At 29.0% G+C, this 18,341-nt stretch overlaps 1 pseudogene; it reads right to left on the bottom strand.

Moving 5' to 3' along the window:
- Nucleotides 1-12,549: 12,549 nt before the first annotated feature.
- Nucleotides 12,550-17,331, bottom strand: LOC129306582 (uncharacterized; annotated as a pseudogene).
- Nucleotides 17,332-18,341: the final 1,010 nt, after the last annotated feature.

Below are 18,341 nucleotides of genomic sequence, written 5' to 3'. Positions count from 1 at the left end.
AACATAAAGCTTTTAACAACTTATCATACAATCACAGAAATTCCAATACCCAATAGCTTTGCATTTCTAAATTCCGACATTAAAAATTTTCATCAAACTAAAAGCACCAACTGTTTCAAGTAAATTGATTAATTCATCCTATACTCATTCCCCTTACTAAACCCATACCCATACCCACACCTATAACATATGCATTTAACAGAAGGTTCCTGTAATTACTACAAATAAAAGTATTTTACCTCCGTATGATTGATTGCTGCCAAGCTGTCCTCTAAAATAGTCCCTAGTTGATGCCGATCCCATTTCATTTCCAATCATACCACATGGAGAAGGAAGAATCACATTACGTAGAAGAATGCACAATCAAACAGGAGGGTGGGGAATGAATCTCATGGACTCATGGGTGATGAACATTAGCAATTGCTGCTCCTAAAGGTGAAGATTGAGAAATACAGAATTGCATGTATAGGTTTTTCGTTTCTTGAGCCTTTCTTCCTTTTATCATCAGCAGCTCGTTTCTTTAGTATTTATACTGAGGGTAGCTTCATCTTTTCCTCATCAAACTTATTTTTAGTTTAGTCCTTGGAGACTGAACTAAAATTTTGCAATCTTTTTGGAGCCACCTGAAGATATTTGCTTTCACAGTCCTTAAATAAATGAAATTCTCCCAAAGTGTAAACACAACCATTTCGTGAAAGGCAACATTGAACCTTTTTAATATTCTCTCTCTTCCTCTATTTCATTTTTGGGAGAATTACATTGAAATCCTACATAAAAAAATTAATTATTGTAAAGTTTATTGATAACTAAACTAAATTACATTGACAACACAATTAGTTATCATGGATTTTGTAATAATTAATTTTTTTACGTAACACCTAGTTGTAACTCTCCTTTCATTTTTCTTGTGTCATCTTGTCAGTCACTTTGTATCTCATATATTATTCACTTGTATGTATTTAAAAAATTTGCAAAATTTTCAATGCTAAAAGTCTTGGAGCTATACGTATATCCTATTAGTTAACTTCTTCATTTTTCTTTGCTTTTTAACCTTTTTTTTTTTCTTTGACCTGTGGCTATTTTTTTATTATTTTTTAAATATCAAAATGAGTGAATGACGCTAGAAAAAGAGAAGTTTGAGAGAGGTGAAAGAAATAAAGCAAACTAGGATATTTAAAAGGATAAAATATATTTGAAAATATTTATTTAAGAGATACTTGCAAAGAATAAATCAAATACTCCCTCCGTTAAAAAATATAAGACATTTTTAAAAAAGTTAGATGTTTAAAAATATAAGGCGTTTTTAATTTTTAAGGTATAATCATTGCCTTTTTTTAAAAATGCCTCTATTAATGAATGATTTTATATTTATTGTAAGATGTTTAATAAAGATAAATATGAAAAGATAGGGTTAGTTTGAAAGAAGTAGGTGGTAATTATTTATTGAAGGTAAAATTTGATTAAAAATATCTTATATTTTTAAACAAAGGGAGTTATACATTTAATTAGGATGGGGTGCATGAATGTCATGAAAAAAGTGATATTTTTCAAGATTCTAACCAAACCCAAAATAATTTCTAATTTTTTTCAAAATCTCTATAGAATAATTCACCTTTTTAAAAAAATCTTTAAACTATATAAAAATTACTTTTTTAAATTTTAAACAAACGGATCATTAATGATACCATCACTTAATGAAGAGTAATTAAGTAAATATGTCATAAATACTTTTTGAAAATTATTATTTTGCTTGTAAAAAAATCAACCACATGAAATTTTGCTTATATTTTGAAATGGAGGAGGAAATATATAGTAAAATTTGTTAATGGATTACGATAAAACTATAGTGATTGTGAACACCCCATTTTATCCAAGCCACCGCCAAAACATAAACAAAAAAAAATTGAAAATCCTTTTTTTAACAAGATAATAAAACTAAAATAAAAATTAAATGAAAAATCCCCACAATCAAGCCTTTAATTTGAATCTTCAATTGAGAAATATCAAATGAAAATTCAATCCTCACAATTTGTGCATTGATTTTAGTTTTCAATTAGGAAAAGTTAAATAAAAATTTAATTTCCAAATTTGTACCTTGATTTGAAACAGTAAAAATCAAATAAAATTAATTGTAAATTATGATTTGATAGGATTTTCATATATAAAAAGGTGGGGGCACAAGGAAAAGAGTGAGGTTGGAAGAAAAAAGTTTGTTAAAAGGTAGGAACATTTTTGTCACCTCCATGCATAATGATAACATGGGGTTAGGAATGTGGTGGAAATGCCTCAAATAGGATAACATCAAGCCTGTTTGACAACTTGTTCTGAAAACAACTTTTAATTCTCTAAAAAAAATTTAAAAAAATTTATTTAATAATTTGTTTTCAAAAAGGGTTTTGAAGAAAAAAATAAAATATTGTCATGGACAATAAAAAAAACAGAAACATCTTTTAGATGTTTTGATATTAATGCTTTGAAAAATAAGGGAGAACAAGAAAAATACTTATTTTTATTCTTTTTTTTTATTATCAAAATATGTCCTACAAAACATTAATTTTTAAAATAATAAAATAAAAATAATTTTAAATAAGTCTTAAGAAAAGCAAATGCTCTTATACTTGTGATTACATATGCCATCTTTAGTGTCAAAAGCTGAAGGCCATATGATTAATAATATTCGGATGTTCCTTTTGTTTTCCGTATGCTTTCCCTCTTTCCCTCTTGTAAGTTCAAGTGTTGATTCATTATAGTAGTGTCCCGTGCGCGTCTGCGTCTCTCTCGACATGTGTATATATCTTTGTGTGCACGCCTTGCGTTCCCTTACTTTTGGGAGCTGGCTTCTCTCCATTTTCTTTTCTCTTCATGTACTCTTCACTTTTTATCTTAATTATTGGATCTATTTTTTGAATGGTTGAGATTTGATAATTCATAAAATTATTATTAAAACCATTCAAAAATAAATTCAATGATTGAGATGAGAAGTAGAGAGAAAATGGAGAGGGAAGGAAATGGAGAGAAGCCAACTCTCTCTACCTTTCAATGTTTTAATTCAATATCTTTTTGACCAAAAGTGTTTTAATTCAATATCACCTTCATTATTTTTGCTTTCTTTAATTCCTTCTGGCCCCCCTTCTTTCATCATTTTTTTTCCGCCTCACAATCAAATTCAACCAAAGCCGTTTTAAATGAATTTTCATCCCAAATATATCCCTTCATTCGTACAAAGTAGAAGAATAGGGATCACCTGTGGTTTTTTTCAATGTGCACCCATGCACACTCAAGCACATATTTTGACCATTCATTTCTGTTGCTTGTTGCATTTGGAATGGAGATTAAAATAATCATAAAAATTTTTATAAGTGATAAAGCTCTAAAGGTTTGATTCCTTACTTTTTATATATATATGAACCACTTATTATGCCATTCTCCAACACATATTACGCGAATACATGATTTGAAACTTCATGTGTATATTTCCCAGTCATATTATGTGAAATTTTTAGAGTTTTCACAGGTAATTGGTCGATTGACATGTCATGTGTCGCAATAGATTACTATAGGCACACTAATCATGATGCTTAATTTATTTGTTTAGAAATACATTTTTTAAAAGAATTTTTTTTGTTATAAATGAATAAATTAGAAAATGATTTCCATGCTGTGAGAAAATTTAGAATTTCTATAAGCATAAAATAAAGGGTTGAATGATAAAATGCACTAAAACTTTTCTTCAAAGGTGCCTGTCATCCTAAATTTTTTTTGGAGTATTTTTCCTTAGAAGTTTCAAAAAGAGGGCATTTTTCTCCACCGTTAAATATCAAAAACGTTGACCATTAAACTAAAATTTGACCAAAGGTTAACTGACATATTTGTGTTAGATATAGCAACATGCCTAAGAGGAGGTGAATTGGGTGTTTAAGGAATTTTTGGTTCTTTTAAAACTTTTTTAGTAAAATTATGTGTAAGGAAAAGTTTAAGCAAATTCAAGTACCAAACTCTTATTGTGAGAATGCTAAAGTAATCTTCACAACCTTAGTATGTGTCAAATCAATTTTTATGTGGAAGTTTAAGTAAGAGCATGTAGATATATTAAGTTCAATTTTGTGTACTAAAATATAACATAAACTAAGGTTACTAGAAATACAAAAGGATAAGGAAAGCGATATTGCAAACAATGATTTATTCTAAAGTTCAACTCCACCACTTAAGCCTACATCCAATTCTCAAGCAACTACTTGAGATTTTTTCATTATAACACAAGTTTAAGTGGGTGTTTATTACATCAATACAACCAAAAATTTAGTTTGAGCACTTGTAAGCCTTTACAATAACTCACTTCACTAGTGAGCTTCTTTTCTCAAAAAAACAACCTTTATTGATTACAAAAGAAATCTGTCCCTCATATTTACAATGGTTTTGAATATGTAAATCACTCAATTGAAACTCTCTCTAAGAATAATGATGATTATAATGAAACTCTAATACTCAAATGATGAAGATATAAATGATATTGGATCAAGAACAATGATTGTCATATAATAAGAGTAATATGATCATGAATTTCATAACTTAATAATTTTTAAAGTTAATCACTTATTAAAATGAGTTTAGGGTGTTAAATTTATAGCTCATGAAGTGAAATAAAGGTTAGAGACATTATATGACCATTTATAGTTGTTGCATAATGATTATAGCCGTTGATGACATTTCTTGTGTGAAACCAAAGCTTATTCATGCATATTGTAGAGTTCTTACAAGCAAAGGTGATAAATCTCACTTAGAACCTGACAAATCACACTTGAAACATCGTGTGATATTGCTCAAGTGATAAATCACATGTGGCTAAGAAGTGCTTCACACGTGTTTTGGACTACAGAGGCTATTGAATAAAAAATAAGGTTCTGGAGGACATTTTACATGTGTTTTGGATGTGCTTCACGCATGTTTTGGACAACAAAGGCTATTTAGTGAGAAATAAGGCTTTTGGGTGATGTTTCATGTGTGTATACAAGGTGATTCATGCATGATTTGGACACTGAGGCTATTTTAGGACGAATCACGTATGTGAATCAGATGTAACCACGCATGTTTTAGAGGGTTTCATTGCACATAACTTCATAAAGTCCTAACTTACTCAATACAACTCCAAATCTAAAAAATTATATACTGTTGGAAAGCTGTTGAAGTCTAGTTTTGATATATGATCAAAAGAGTAAATGAAGGTCAAGTCTAAATGCTATGCAAAATTAATATCTCAACATTTAACTTTTAAAATTCATATCTTTTTCAATAGAACTCTATTTTGAATAAATAAATTATCATTAAAAAGTGGTTGGAGTCTATTTTCAAATGAGATATGTTTCATATTAAAATTATCTATGTAGTGAGAAATATGATAAGAAACATGACTAAAGGTCAAATCTAATTTTCTTCACAATTGTCATTTCAAAGATTAGATTTCAAGTGTTCATACCTTTCTTAACTTAACTCCATTTTGAGTAAATAAAATAAATTTAAAAACTTTATGGAGTTAGTGATTAAAACATTTTAAACTTTGAGAGATATATGTTCTTAAAGATGAAGAATATGATTATAGAAAAATATATCTTACTTTTTCTCTTAATAGCTAAAATGTAAGTTTTGATTTAAGATATCTTATGTCAATATTACATATCTAAATCAATGACTTTAACATAAAGACTTCTAGCTTAATGATATTACAACTATCAAGTTTAAGGCTTTCAAGGTGTATCCAAGCTTATATGAATGTCTTCATTCTTCGTAAGTTTTTTTTGGATAATCCTTCTCTTTATGTTCTCCTATCTTGAGTGTGGCATGCATACTAATGATGACTTTGATTTTTTCCTCTTCATGCTCACTCTCATCTTCACTTTGGATAACCTTAAATGATATATCATGAATAAAATGGTTAGTTCAAGTATCAATATGTATATATCTAAGTTATGAAAGATAATAATATGAACACACTTAGATATAGAATCAATTTAAAATAAGAAAAAATAGGATAGTACAAATAACTTTAATGCACACAAATCATTTGTCTAAATCTCATGTAAGGTCATGTTTGGTACATTAGAATTGGGTTCAAGAGAAATAGAATTGGAATTGGAATCATGTTTTCACTTATTTGGTATGCATGAATCCAATTCCTTATGGATTCCAATTCAACCAAAATACCTAGAATTCAATTCCATCTTCATCATGATGGTTGAGTTTTTTATTTTTTTTATAAGGACATTTTGGTCTTTATCTATTTTAAATACATATATTTATTAATATTATATTCAGATTCCATCTTCGTACCAAACATACATTTATAACTTAATTCTATTCTGATTCCAATTCCGATTCCAATTCCAATTCCGATTCTGATTCCATCAAAAACTCTTCCATCATACCAAACGAGGCTTAATATGAAACAACATAAGTAAAAATATTTTAAAGCACTTGTTCTATAATCATAGTAAACCACTCTATATATATGAAAATAATTAGGCATAAGTATAGTTAACTTAATTATATTTGTCATTATTAAAACTTAAATAAAACATAATGTTACAAGCCATTATATCCAACAATTTGCATTGAAAATTTTTCCTTAGGATTACTGGATATTTTAAACTTTTCTTTAAAGCATTTTTGTCTTGAAAGTTTTAAAAAAGAGAGCAATTTTTTTCTCAAGTCCAAGAGCTCAAGTTCTCACATTCAAGTTTTTTTTTTTTCCTTTCCGCTTCCAAATCCAAGAACTCAAGTCCTCACATCCAAGTTTTTTGACCTTTTTCATTGCAATTTTATTTCGATCTCATGTGAAGTGTCAATCCCCACTCTGAGAATTGTTGGGAGAAAATGGAGCTCAATTCCAAATCATCCAAACCCATACCTATACTAAAAAATAATCAACTATTCATGGAGTCAATTCATGTAAACTTGATTATGTGGAAGCTCTCTTCCTCTATGTTCGACAATTTCACTATCTCACTCAACTATAATGACTCCGCGAACTCTGACCTTGACTCAGATACTTCTAAGGGCTTTATAGTATCAAACTTGACTATGGCAATAGTATTGAAAGTGGCAGCTTGGATGTTATGCGAGGAGCACATGGCAAGTTATGGGAGGACAACGACAATCTAAAAGAAGTTAAGAATGGTGGATCTGCCTTTGATGGATAGAGCTGTGACGTTATGGGCTTGAGCGACCATTTTTGGGGGCAAAAGTGCCAAGCTAGATGTAAGACTTCTTGTAAGGCTTGTGAATCTCGGACACCCATTTTTCTCAGCTTCATATTTGGATTCTGATCCACGATAGTGCGAGAGTTTGCCAGTGGAAGAGGAGGATGGTAAAGAAGAAGGGAGGATAAAATTGCTCCATTTTTAAAATCTTGAAGCAAATAATCTTCAAACAAAAGTTTAAGATATCCCACGCCCCTAAAAAAAAGTTTGAGAGCAAATATGCTATTGGTCAAACTTTAATTTAATAATCAACATTTTTGATATTTAATGATAGGATAAAAATGCTCTCTTTTTTAAACTTTTAAGGAAAAAATATTTTCAAAAAAGTTTAAGATGTTTGGCGCCTTTGAAGAAAAAGTTTCATAACATTTTTGCCATTAACCCTAAAATAAATTAATTTTTGTGTAGGATTTTCAAAATCTCTGTAGGAATTTTAATATAATTTTTTCCAAAATCCTTTCTCTCGTAAGGGAAGAAGTTTCTTTTTTTTATATGAAAATATACAAATCCAATAAAAAAATGACTTTCAAAAATTAATTAAAAAATAATTTTTTGAAAAATACCAAACTACGTAGGTTTTAATTCCTCTGAATAATATGCAGGCTTTAAATTATTATCTTAGGTCAAGTTCAACCTGTAAAAATATAATGTTCTTCTTGATTTAATTTTAATTTTAATTTTATTTTCTTTTCATTATTTTACTAACTAACTGCAATTAAATTACATTTAAGGCTGTTTTATAATTTTGTTTAGTCAACTTAAGGTAAACGTTTTAATAGGCGGGAGTTGTAGGGTGCCTAATATTTTTCTCATATACAATCAACTCTCAAACCTTATTCTGGTTATTGTTGACCACTTTTTTTAAAGAAAAATATTTTCAAAATTAGCCTTTAAAATTTTGGTAACAATTCCTACATTTATTAATGTTCCTATTTTGAGGAAATCACGATATGGGGGTGACAGTGACTTTTTGAGATACATCAGATTTGGATTTAATAACTAAAATAAATTATATTACTTAATGAGTGTCACATGTGACATGACAACAAATGTTCAATTTAATTGAACTATTGTGAGATATTTTGTCATACAAGACTAAAAAAAACCACCAAATCTTAAATTTTAAAAGAGAAAATGAATTTGAGGAGTGTTTTGATTGTCGAAGTTATTTTAAAATTTTATAAAAATGTATTTTATTAATTTTCAAACATTAATATAATTCAATATATATAATTAATATACTCAATGAATGAGTAAATTATAGGTCATTTAGTGAATTCAAATTTAAAATAAATCATTATAGTTCTACAATAATCCAACTATTCTTTTATTTAAAAATGTAAGGCATTTTTAAACGAATCTCACCCCCAATAAAGTAGTTACTTACTTTTCAACTAACCCTATCTTTTCATATTTATCCCTGTTAAGCACCCTATAATAATATAAATTATTATCAATAAAGGCACTTTTGAAAAAGAGGCAATGATTATGTCTCCAAAAATTAAAAATGTCTTATATTTTTTAACATCCAATTCTTAAAAAAATATCTTACATTTTTAAACGGAGGGAGTATTTTGTACCAAATAAATTAAAATTTGATTTTAAAATATTGAAGTTGCCAACATTGAATGCTAACAATTATAGTCAATCATTACTTTAAAATTATATTTTAATTTATCTATTTTTTTTAGTGTAAACGTGGTTGTAAGTGGTAAATGTGGAATGTGTAATATAGGGTTTTAATTAAGCCAAGAGGAATTATTTTTCTAAGAAAAATCATGGTTACAAAATTCATACAAATCATAATAAAAAATTTTTATTTACATTTTTCATATGTATGAGAATAAGAAATCCTTAAGTAAAATATGTGGTTATTTATCTTTACAAGTAATAACTTTTTAACTAAAAAATGTTATTTAAATTTTGGGATTAATAAGCAAAATAGACTCTGAGTTCTTGCTCGAAAAGTTCCCTAAACCTTTAAACTCTATCGTTATCATTTTTTAACATTATTACTATTCATTGAGGGCCTAGTTAATTAGCACCACAAACTATAAACTATTACTCAATTAGCATCCTAGACTCTGAATTTTAAAATTTTAAGTAAATTATCCACACCATTTATATATAGAACATTGACTACTATGAGACTAAATTAGTTTCAGTATGGTTCGTCGCAATAAAATAACCCATAATTTTGTAAAATGATATTTTTTGCCCTTTTTTGTAATGTTTTTCAAACGATTGGTATCACATGCTTCCATATACTCTATAACTATGATTTAGTCTTATTTTAAATAATGTATATTTATTTAATGGTGAAAAATTGAGATCTCATTAAAAAAATAGGTTTAAATATTAGAAAATTTTAATTAACTAGTTACTTTGAATTTTAAATTTGTTGATGAAATCATCAATGTTCACATCCATCATCTATAAAATTTATGATACCTAAATTTATTTTCAAATGAGATCCCAAATTTTTACTATTGAATAAATAAATATTATTCAAAATAAGATTAAACTAAAGTTATAGAGTATATGAAAGTATGAGATACTAATTGTTTGAAAAATATTGCAAAAAAGGTCATTTCACAAAATTATACGTCATCTGCCACAGTGAACAATACTAAAGCTAATTTGATTTATATAATAGTTAATATTTTATACATAAATAGTGAAGGTAATTTGCTTCAAATTTTAAAGTTCAGGGTTCAAGACGATACTCATTTAATAATTTAATATCTATGGTAATAATTAATTGAGGCCCACAATAAATAGTAACAACATTAAAAAAGATAACAGTAGAATTTAATTTGAGATAAATTTAAAAGTTTAGGGTCTAGGGCGCTTTTTGAGTAAGAGTTCAAAGTCTATTTTATTTACTAACCCGAAATTTAATTTATGTTGGGATCACATATAAAAAAATGTTTCTATTTTTTATATGCACATGATATCATATAGTAAAATAATTTGTGTAAGAATAACACAAATTGTTATCTTTTTTTATTGCTCATAAGTATCTTTTTATTAGAGGTAATCTTATTTAAGACAGTTGAGCATTAAATGTGAATACTTTCTTGGGATTAATTTTTATCCTCCTATTATTATTTATATCCCTATTATGCATGGGTGGCAAATACTAAAATAAAATGAGATATTCATACAGTTAAAATAAAAAAAATCTAAAATAAGATATATGTTCTAGAATTTTAATTTACATGAAGATAACAATTCATAGATTAAAATAAATTGTTATTTATATTTGATTTTTTTTTGCCAAAGTTATTTATATTTGATTATACATGGATTAAAAAATTTTATGATAAAATAAGTTATTGTTTATTTCTATTTTCTAATCACAAATATGCTAGAGGAATAAAAGTAGTATATAGTTATTTTTTATTATAGTTATTTATCTGTAACCACATATACATTTTATTTCACATTTTCTATAAGATACTACTTTTATAAAATTATCAAATTAATATTACTGGTAATTTAAATTTTATGAATTTTTATGATTTGTCTAGATCAAAGAAAATGGTTGGGAGGTGAGATTTTTAAATTTTAATTACTTCAATTTTAGAAAAATAGAGACTTTTGGCTAGAAAAATTTTAATTTATTTTTTCTTTTTTCTTTTACATCTATCAAATAAAATTTTATAACATATTTATCCATTGTTTTAAAAAAAATTAAACTCATTAAAATATTCTCTTTCCTTTTTTATTCACTTTAAACAAAAAATGAGGGTTAATATTTATGTATATCGCATGAGGCATAAAATTTAGTTATCAAAGTAGCCTGCCACAAATCTTCATTACATATAATTTTGGGTTTTTTTAAATATTTTATACCCTGTAATAAAAAAAATTTATATCTTTTTATTCAATCATTCTTTTTACCACTCTAAATATTCAAACAAGCCAGCATTATTAAAAAGATTAAATGGCATTTTAGTTCATTTTAAATATTTGAAAATAGTATAATTTTGTCCCATACTTTTATACTATTATCCCCATCGTTAACAAATTTTGTTAACTTTCACAATTAATTAACTTAAACAAATATAAAAAATTACCAATAAGTATTTTATAAAAAATTAATATAAATTAAAAATCTCTAAATTACAAATAAATTCCAAGAAAAGAATATTATTTTTTATCAATATAAAGGATCAAAATATCATTTTAATTAATCACTTTGATCCACCATCAGGTGATTTTGAGATTATCATTATTCACAACAACACCAATAAGTAACTTAAAAACATTATATTTGTTTTAATAATAAATTATTAAAATATCAATATTTTTATACATATAATAATAATTATAATAATGAAGATTTATAAAGAATAATGTTTAAATAATAATTAATAATAATAATTATTATTATTATTATTACTATTGTTATTATTATTTATACATTATTCTTTATAAATCTTCACTCACACTTTTCAAGTTAACTCTTAAGATTTATAAATTTCCTAAAAGTTACAACTTAACTAATGTTTTTGTAATTTATAGGTGAATGCACTTTTTACACCACTTGTAAACTATTAAAGGATGGATAATAAATTTTTGATAAAGATTTATAATTTATCCTACTATTTTAAATTACAACATAACTAGTACAAAACAAACATCCATCTAAAAATCATGGATGCATTTTAGTGGGGCTATTATTCTGTTAATACTATTTTAATGTAGCAGTTATTGAAATGATTGTTTAGCATACTCCCTCTATTAAAAAATCTAAAATATTTTTAACTAAATTTCATTTCTCAATAAAATAGTTACCTATTTTTAAATTAACCTTATTTTTTTATATTTATCCCTATTAAACACCTTACAATAAATGTAAAATTATTATCAATATGGGCATTTTAAAAAAAAAACAATAAGTACACCTCAAAAGACTAAAAATGCCTTACATTTTTTAATATTCAACTCTTTAAAAAATGTTTTATATTTTTTAATAGAGTGAGTAAACAGTAAAAGAATTGAATACTGAGAGAGGACTTACGAAACCTGGTCAACACTAGACAGCCTAAATACCTTGACACATTTTCTAGAGAACACACAAAAGATTAAATAAAATTGAAATACAAAAAAATTTTAAAAAAAAATCTTATAGCAGGTACAGAAGCTCAACACATGCTTATCCAAATTGATGTATCAGTGGAATATATTTTTTTTTTTGGTAGAATGTATCAGTGGCTTTTACCAATCCAAACATTCACTCTGGTCACTAATGAGTTTTCATTAGCTTCTTGCACACTAAACTGCCATGTTATATATTTGTGATAATCAACACTATATCATATACTATATAAAATTTATAACAAGCCGTGCTAGTCATAAGTTATAAACAATACAACTCATCTCGCATTACTTTGCAATGCACGAGGACAGTTCTATTTTTACTCAGAAAAAAGAGTGTGAGGGGAGAGTAACCACAAATCTCAATCATTCTTGTGTTTGGAGACTCCACAGCTGACAAGTTTAATGATAGCATAAACGAGCCCAAGGAGCACAAGAACCAACACTGCAGAATAAAACAGAACATCACAAATTGGATGCCAGAAATTATTCAGGAATTATCCATAATTATACTTTATATAAAAATATATATATGCACACTCAAAATACAAATTGGAATTTCCTATATTAATGATAATGGAGAAGGAATGAGAGGAGAAATTTTATTTTGGATATCTTCAAATATCCAATGATTTAAATTTAAATGGACATGGCTTATCCTCAAATTTATTTTCTTCAATCCAGACATTTAAAAGCAGGAAAAAAGAACTAAATTTAAATCTAAATAAAAGAATCTGAGTTAGAATTTCTAGTCATCAATCCAATCATGCCATAAGGGACCCATTATCTAGAACAGCACTTGTGGAAATCAAAGAGGAGAAAAGAACCTATAATAATAGAATGAGAACAATGAGTAGGTAGTCTCGTTGACTTGGACTTTTCATTTATCAAAAAAGTTAGGAATATTCTTCCCCTAGTTTACTCACAAAAAGACCGACGCAAATATCTTAAAAGACTCTATTAAACAAAGACCAAGGCATCATAACCGCAATCCAAAGACACTATTTTAGAAGAATTTTTTTTAAAAAAAAAAAAATCCTTTGGTCAAAAGGTCTTCCGGAGAAAGGCCTTGGAATAGCAAGTTACCAATATCCTCATAAGAAACCATAGAACTTATTTATAGGAAAAAATTGTTTCCATGTCCTCTAACAAGCCTATGACAGAAATGGACAACAGTAATTTCAAGAACTAATATGTAGTGAAGGATTTAGGTGGTAACAGTATGTGCATGATGAAATGGAGTAGATAGGATTTAGAAGTGACTTACCAGCTAAGATGGAAAAGAAAAGGATAGCCAGACGATATCTTATGATCCATGGCAGACTAGATTCAAGAGAGCAATGCCTCTCATAATGTCTAGCTTTTTCTTTGTTCCAAGCCTCAACCTTTGATTTCTGTAATTCCAATAACGAAACATTTACATCTGTCACAGCAACTCCATCTACATCCCTGACTTTGAATATCATCGTCACCGGGTGAGAATCCCAATTTATCTCGATAGTTCCAAAATTAGGCTTGCCTAAGAAAAAATCCAACATTTGAAACATCAGAACAGGAAATCCCAGGTACATACCATACACCACAAAAATAAAAGAAGTCAGCTATACCATATATGCAAGATTTGTATCTGCAGTTCTGACCCTTAACTCTCATTGTAGATGGGGTTAACCATGCAATGAATCTCACTAAAAAAGCAAGGAACGTGGGACTACTTCCTCAATTGATTGAGTTAACCCACTGGAGGTTATATCATACAGTGGATAGTCCAGTGCACAGTCATATCTTGTGATTTCCCCAAAGTGAACGTCTCCACTTATAAAGATTACTCCATTCCTCTTCACAAGAAGAAAAGGTGAATAAAATGTTAAAATAACCTCTTTAAACACTAGGAAAATTTTAATATTACGTAGTTCCTTAACAAGAAAGGTGCAGATTCTTTAAAAAAAAAAAATACAATGAAATTATTACCTCACTGTCTGTTATTAATTTGAAAAGCCGATCTCTTTCCTTAGGAAAACGACCCCAACATTCCATAGCAAACAGCGGGTGAGTGGCTGCTGAAAGATTTGATATCACCTGACATGCATATTAACTAAACCTATAAATCTGTATCCAAAACAAACCAATGCAATCAAGCATTGAATGATAGGCATCTGTCAGGTCTGAGCTCCTGATGACCAAGAGAACCCCCAACACTGTGACTAATAACAATGAAATAAAAAGCATAAAATGTGCCACAAATTCTTTCATCAATTTTTGACAGTAAGAAAATAGTGGAACTGCTTTATCGACAGTGTAAAAACTCAAGGTGAAAGCTGACTCTACTAAAGATCACAAGGTTTTGCATTAGTAGGAACCTAAAAGCTATAATAGTACAGAAAGATGCTAGTTGAGTCAAACACAATTTCCTTTCTTCTATTCACGCATATTCAAAGAATCCCACGCCATCAAGACTGCAAGCATAATACTTATTCAATAAAAAAGCAAGATTCATGCATAACTACTGTGATGAGTTCATTGAATGCATAAATCTACACATACTGATCTATCTCATATATCAAAACAAGTTGGCAACTAAAGCTGCACCTGAATAGAAGATACAATTAAGGTAATGGCTGTAGCTGGACCCTTTAGCTCTTGCTCCAACCATAGCCACTGTGAGCTCCCCAAGATGGTTCCGTCACTTCCTATAGGATCTCTGTGGTATCTGGTATCCAAGAGGATAATCTGAAAGGTTTACATCCACAAAATAACATGCGTTAGTACAAGATACATGCTTAACTAATCACACCCCTTTTTAAAATCAACTCTTGAGTTCTATTATTGAGAATAACAAGTCGGTTATCAACTGTCACAAGAAAGGTTAACATGATTATGTAGTGGTTTTGCATAAAAAATCATGCCGTGATTTTGTGAAAAAAAAAATAACTAAATAATAGAGATTAAAAAAGAAAAATAACAGTGAGGTTTAAGTTGAATACTTTGATGTCTCTACCCATGGAACCATATGTATGCGATGCATATACACCAGCCTGCTTTCGCCTGCAATGAAAAACTACTATAAGTATCCACATCAGCTTTTGCTACCTAGGGATATTTTAATGCACTTGATCATATATGAAGGCAATAACCGTATGTAGACTTGTATCACTGTCCCTGAGGAAAAAGAATGTGCTAATGCACTCAAAAGTATTTTAACACCTGAAACCTAAGAATTGCCTAATAGTAATCCTGTACAGAAAGTAAAACAATTACATGATTTAGTACCCAGACAAGTCCAATATCATAAACAACATAGGAGACTATCCACCAACCTTGGGCTATCTTGAGGCTCATCTAAGAAGTCAAGAAGCAGCTTTTGATTGGTGATTTTTTCAGAAAATTCTTTTCCTGCATCATTTAATCCATAATCATGATCATCCCAAGTACCAATAACCTATAACATTCCAAATGTTAAAGTTAGGCTACATAAATGAGCAAACATTGCCACTACCTCAGTAAATTCCCCCAAAAAAATACAAAAATGTTATGTTTCTATTGAGAATCTCTACACAAAAACCGAGTACAAAAGCTAAGGATGAAGCACCTCAGCTTTTTCTCGAAGTTGAGAATAGCCAGGACTGGTCTTGGCTTCCCTGTATTTGGCCTCCATTTCTTGCTGAGAGGAAGGGACAAACCGTGGAACGTTCTTCCATGGCCCAATTGTCCTTTCTGGTCCAAAGATTTTAAAAGGCCGCTTCAAGTCTCCATATATGTTGTCACCCATCCATATAAAAATCTGGGGATGGAAATCAATTATTGCATCCCAAATTGGCTGGCATAAAACAAGACAGGGTTACAATGGGCATCAAAATGAATGCCACTCATATAGAAAGGAAGCACCAGCTATACCATGATATTGACACTTCATTTAATTATCCCAATAAAGATTCAAAAAGTAATATATATTGAACTTGAGCTGAGGAGGAGGTGGTTTAGAGTAAAGCAGCCAAAGAAAACTCGTTAAACAAGGATCTAGCCTCAGATTGCAACTCAAGCTCAAGCCAATAAGCTAGCTTGATGGGCCAGGGTGGGCTTGGAAAGCATCTAATGTGCAGCTCCAACTCTTGATTACTTGAATTTATTGAAAATTTAAGGCAGCATTGGCTTGTCTATGAAATAATAGAAAGGAAGCATCTTCCATAAACTTCAATATTGTAAACTAAAATCTCGGCTACCTTCTATTTCAACCTGAAATTGATGTAAACCATTGGAGTTTAAGTTGTCTTTCACCTAGTGAATTATTTTTTGGGACGAAACTCTTCCATGGGCATCTCAATTTATTAAAATGGTTATATCATGTTGTTCATGTTCATTTCCACCTCTGATTCTTTACGCAGTACGAATAGCATGTATGCACCACTTATTTAAGCATTTTTGTCGCTTTTACACAGTACCGACATAGTGGGCTAAGTCAAAATATTCCTAATTACGTGCCGCAAAACAGACAGAATAATCAAATGTCAGCTTCTAAGTACAATATCACGTAACATTGGTCGCAAACAGAACAACATTTCATATCGGGTAAAACGAACGAGAAAAGAATTAGAATAAAAATAGAGCAGGGAAAAAAAACGAAAGTAGGAAGAATCGAAACCTGAGGAGCGCTTTGATTGGAGCATGATCCAAAGGCAATTCGAGAAACAACCTCCTGCTTGGGTTCTAAAGCACTAGTAGCAACAACACGGATCAACACCAAAAACCACCGCCATCGCCACCGCTCGAAACCCATTCGGCAAACGAGAAGCACGGTTGGTCCAACGTTGTAAGGACCGAAAGAAGAATTGGCTGAGACGAGCAGAGAGATGGTGGACGAACGTGGAAAATTTTGGAAACAAATGGGAGAGAGAACCCAGAAAACGAACTCAGAAATGGTGGATTCGAAAGTTTGAAGAATCTTTTGAGAATAAAGTCAGAGGGTCAGGAATATAGAGTAGAGATTAGGCGACAGAAGAAAAGAAAGAATTGATTGATTGAATGAGTTTTCAGACATAATTATTAATTATTGGCAAAAGGCAGAAAAGAAAGTAAGGAGACATACTAATTAAGTACTTTTGATCCCGGAATCTATTCTGGTCGAATTGCTTTCACAGCGGAAAGTAATCGGTCGTCGCAAAAGTGTTTACCTTTTGATAGCTTTCACGAGCATGCACCATGATAAAGCAAGAGATATGGAAATGAGAAATCATAATGTTTTTCGTCCCACCAGTTTTTGATGTTATAAACAGAATTTTCGTTTTGGAAATAATAAATACCAATATCAATATTAAAATTAAAAGCCTCAACCAATGACATTGGATGGATTAATATCTCATGACATAATAAATTAAGTTGTGAATCTTTATCAATAGAGATGCTCATGTTTAGTATTAAAAAATTTTATAGAAAGTTTGCTTTGAATTATATCCAAACATTATCTTTAACAGCAATTCTAATGTAATTGTCAAAACTTGTCAAAGAATAAAAAAAAAACTCTCTTATAAAATAAACAAAGTGATAAAATAGTAAAAATTATAAAATAACTTAAGAAAAGCATAGAAGAGAAGGGGAGGGGAGTGCCCGAGAGTTCAAAGTAGTGGCTCCCGCCATGTGATTTGTAGAGCCTTTTATAAACAAAAACTCATGAACATTGGGTAATTATCACTTATTAATGACATCTTAATGCAATTAAAAAAATAATTTCAAAGAACAATGGCCTTATAAGTTACAAATAAATATATTTAAATTATAATTAATATAATTAATTAAATAAAAATTTCTTTTGAAATATCATTAAAATATGTAAAATATCCAACAATATCACACATATTTCAAAAGGAAAAGTAACTCCACATAATAAAATTGCCCAATACCACTTTTCCTCTAAACCTATCTACTTGTTCAAATTCACACCTAAATATATGTACTAAAGCGTTTATACATTTGAGCAATATATGATTTTAT

Source organism: Prosopis cineraria, unplaced genomic scaffold (genome assembly GCF_029017545.1).
Source record: "Prosopis cineraria cultivar Desert tree isolate PC_DT_omini unplaced genomic scaffold, ASM2901754v1 PC3, whole genome shotgun sequence".
NCBI lineage: Eukaryota > Viridiplantae > Streptophyta > Magnoliopsida > Fabales > Fabaceae > Prosopis > Prosopis cineraria.
Note: the sequence above shows the minus strand (reverse complement) of the source record. Positions and strands in the feature narration are given on the sequence as shown.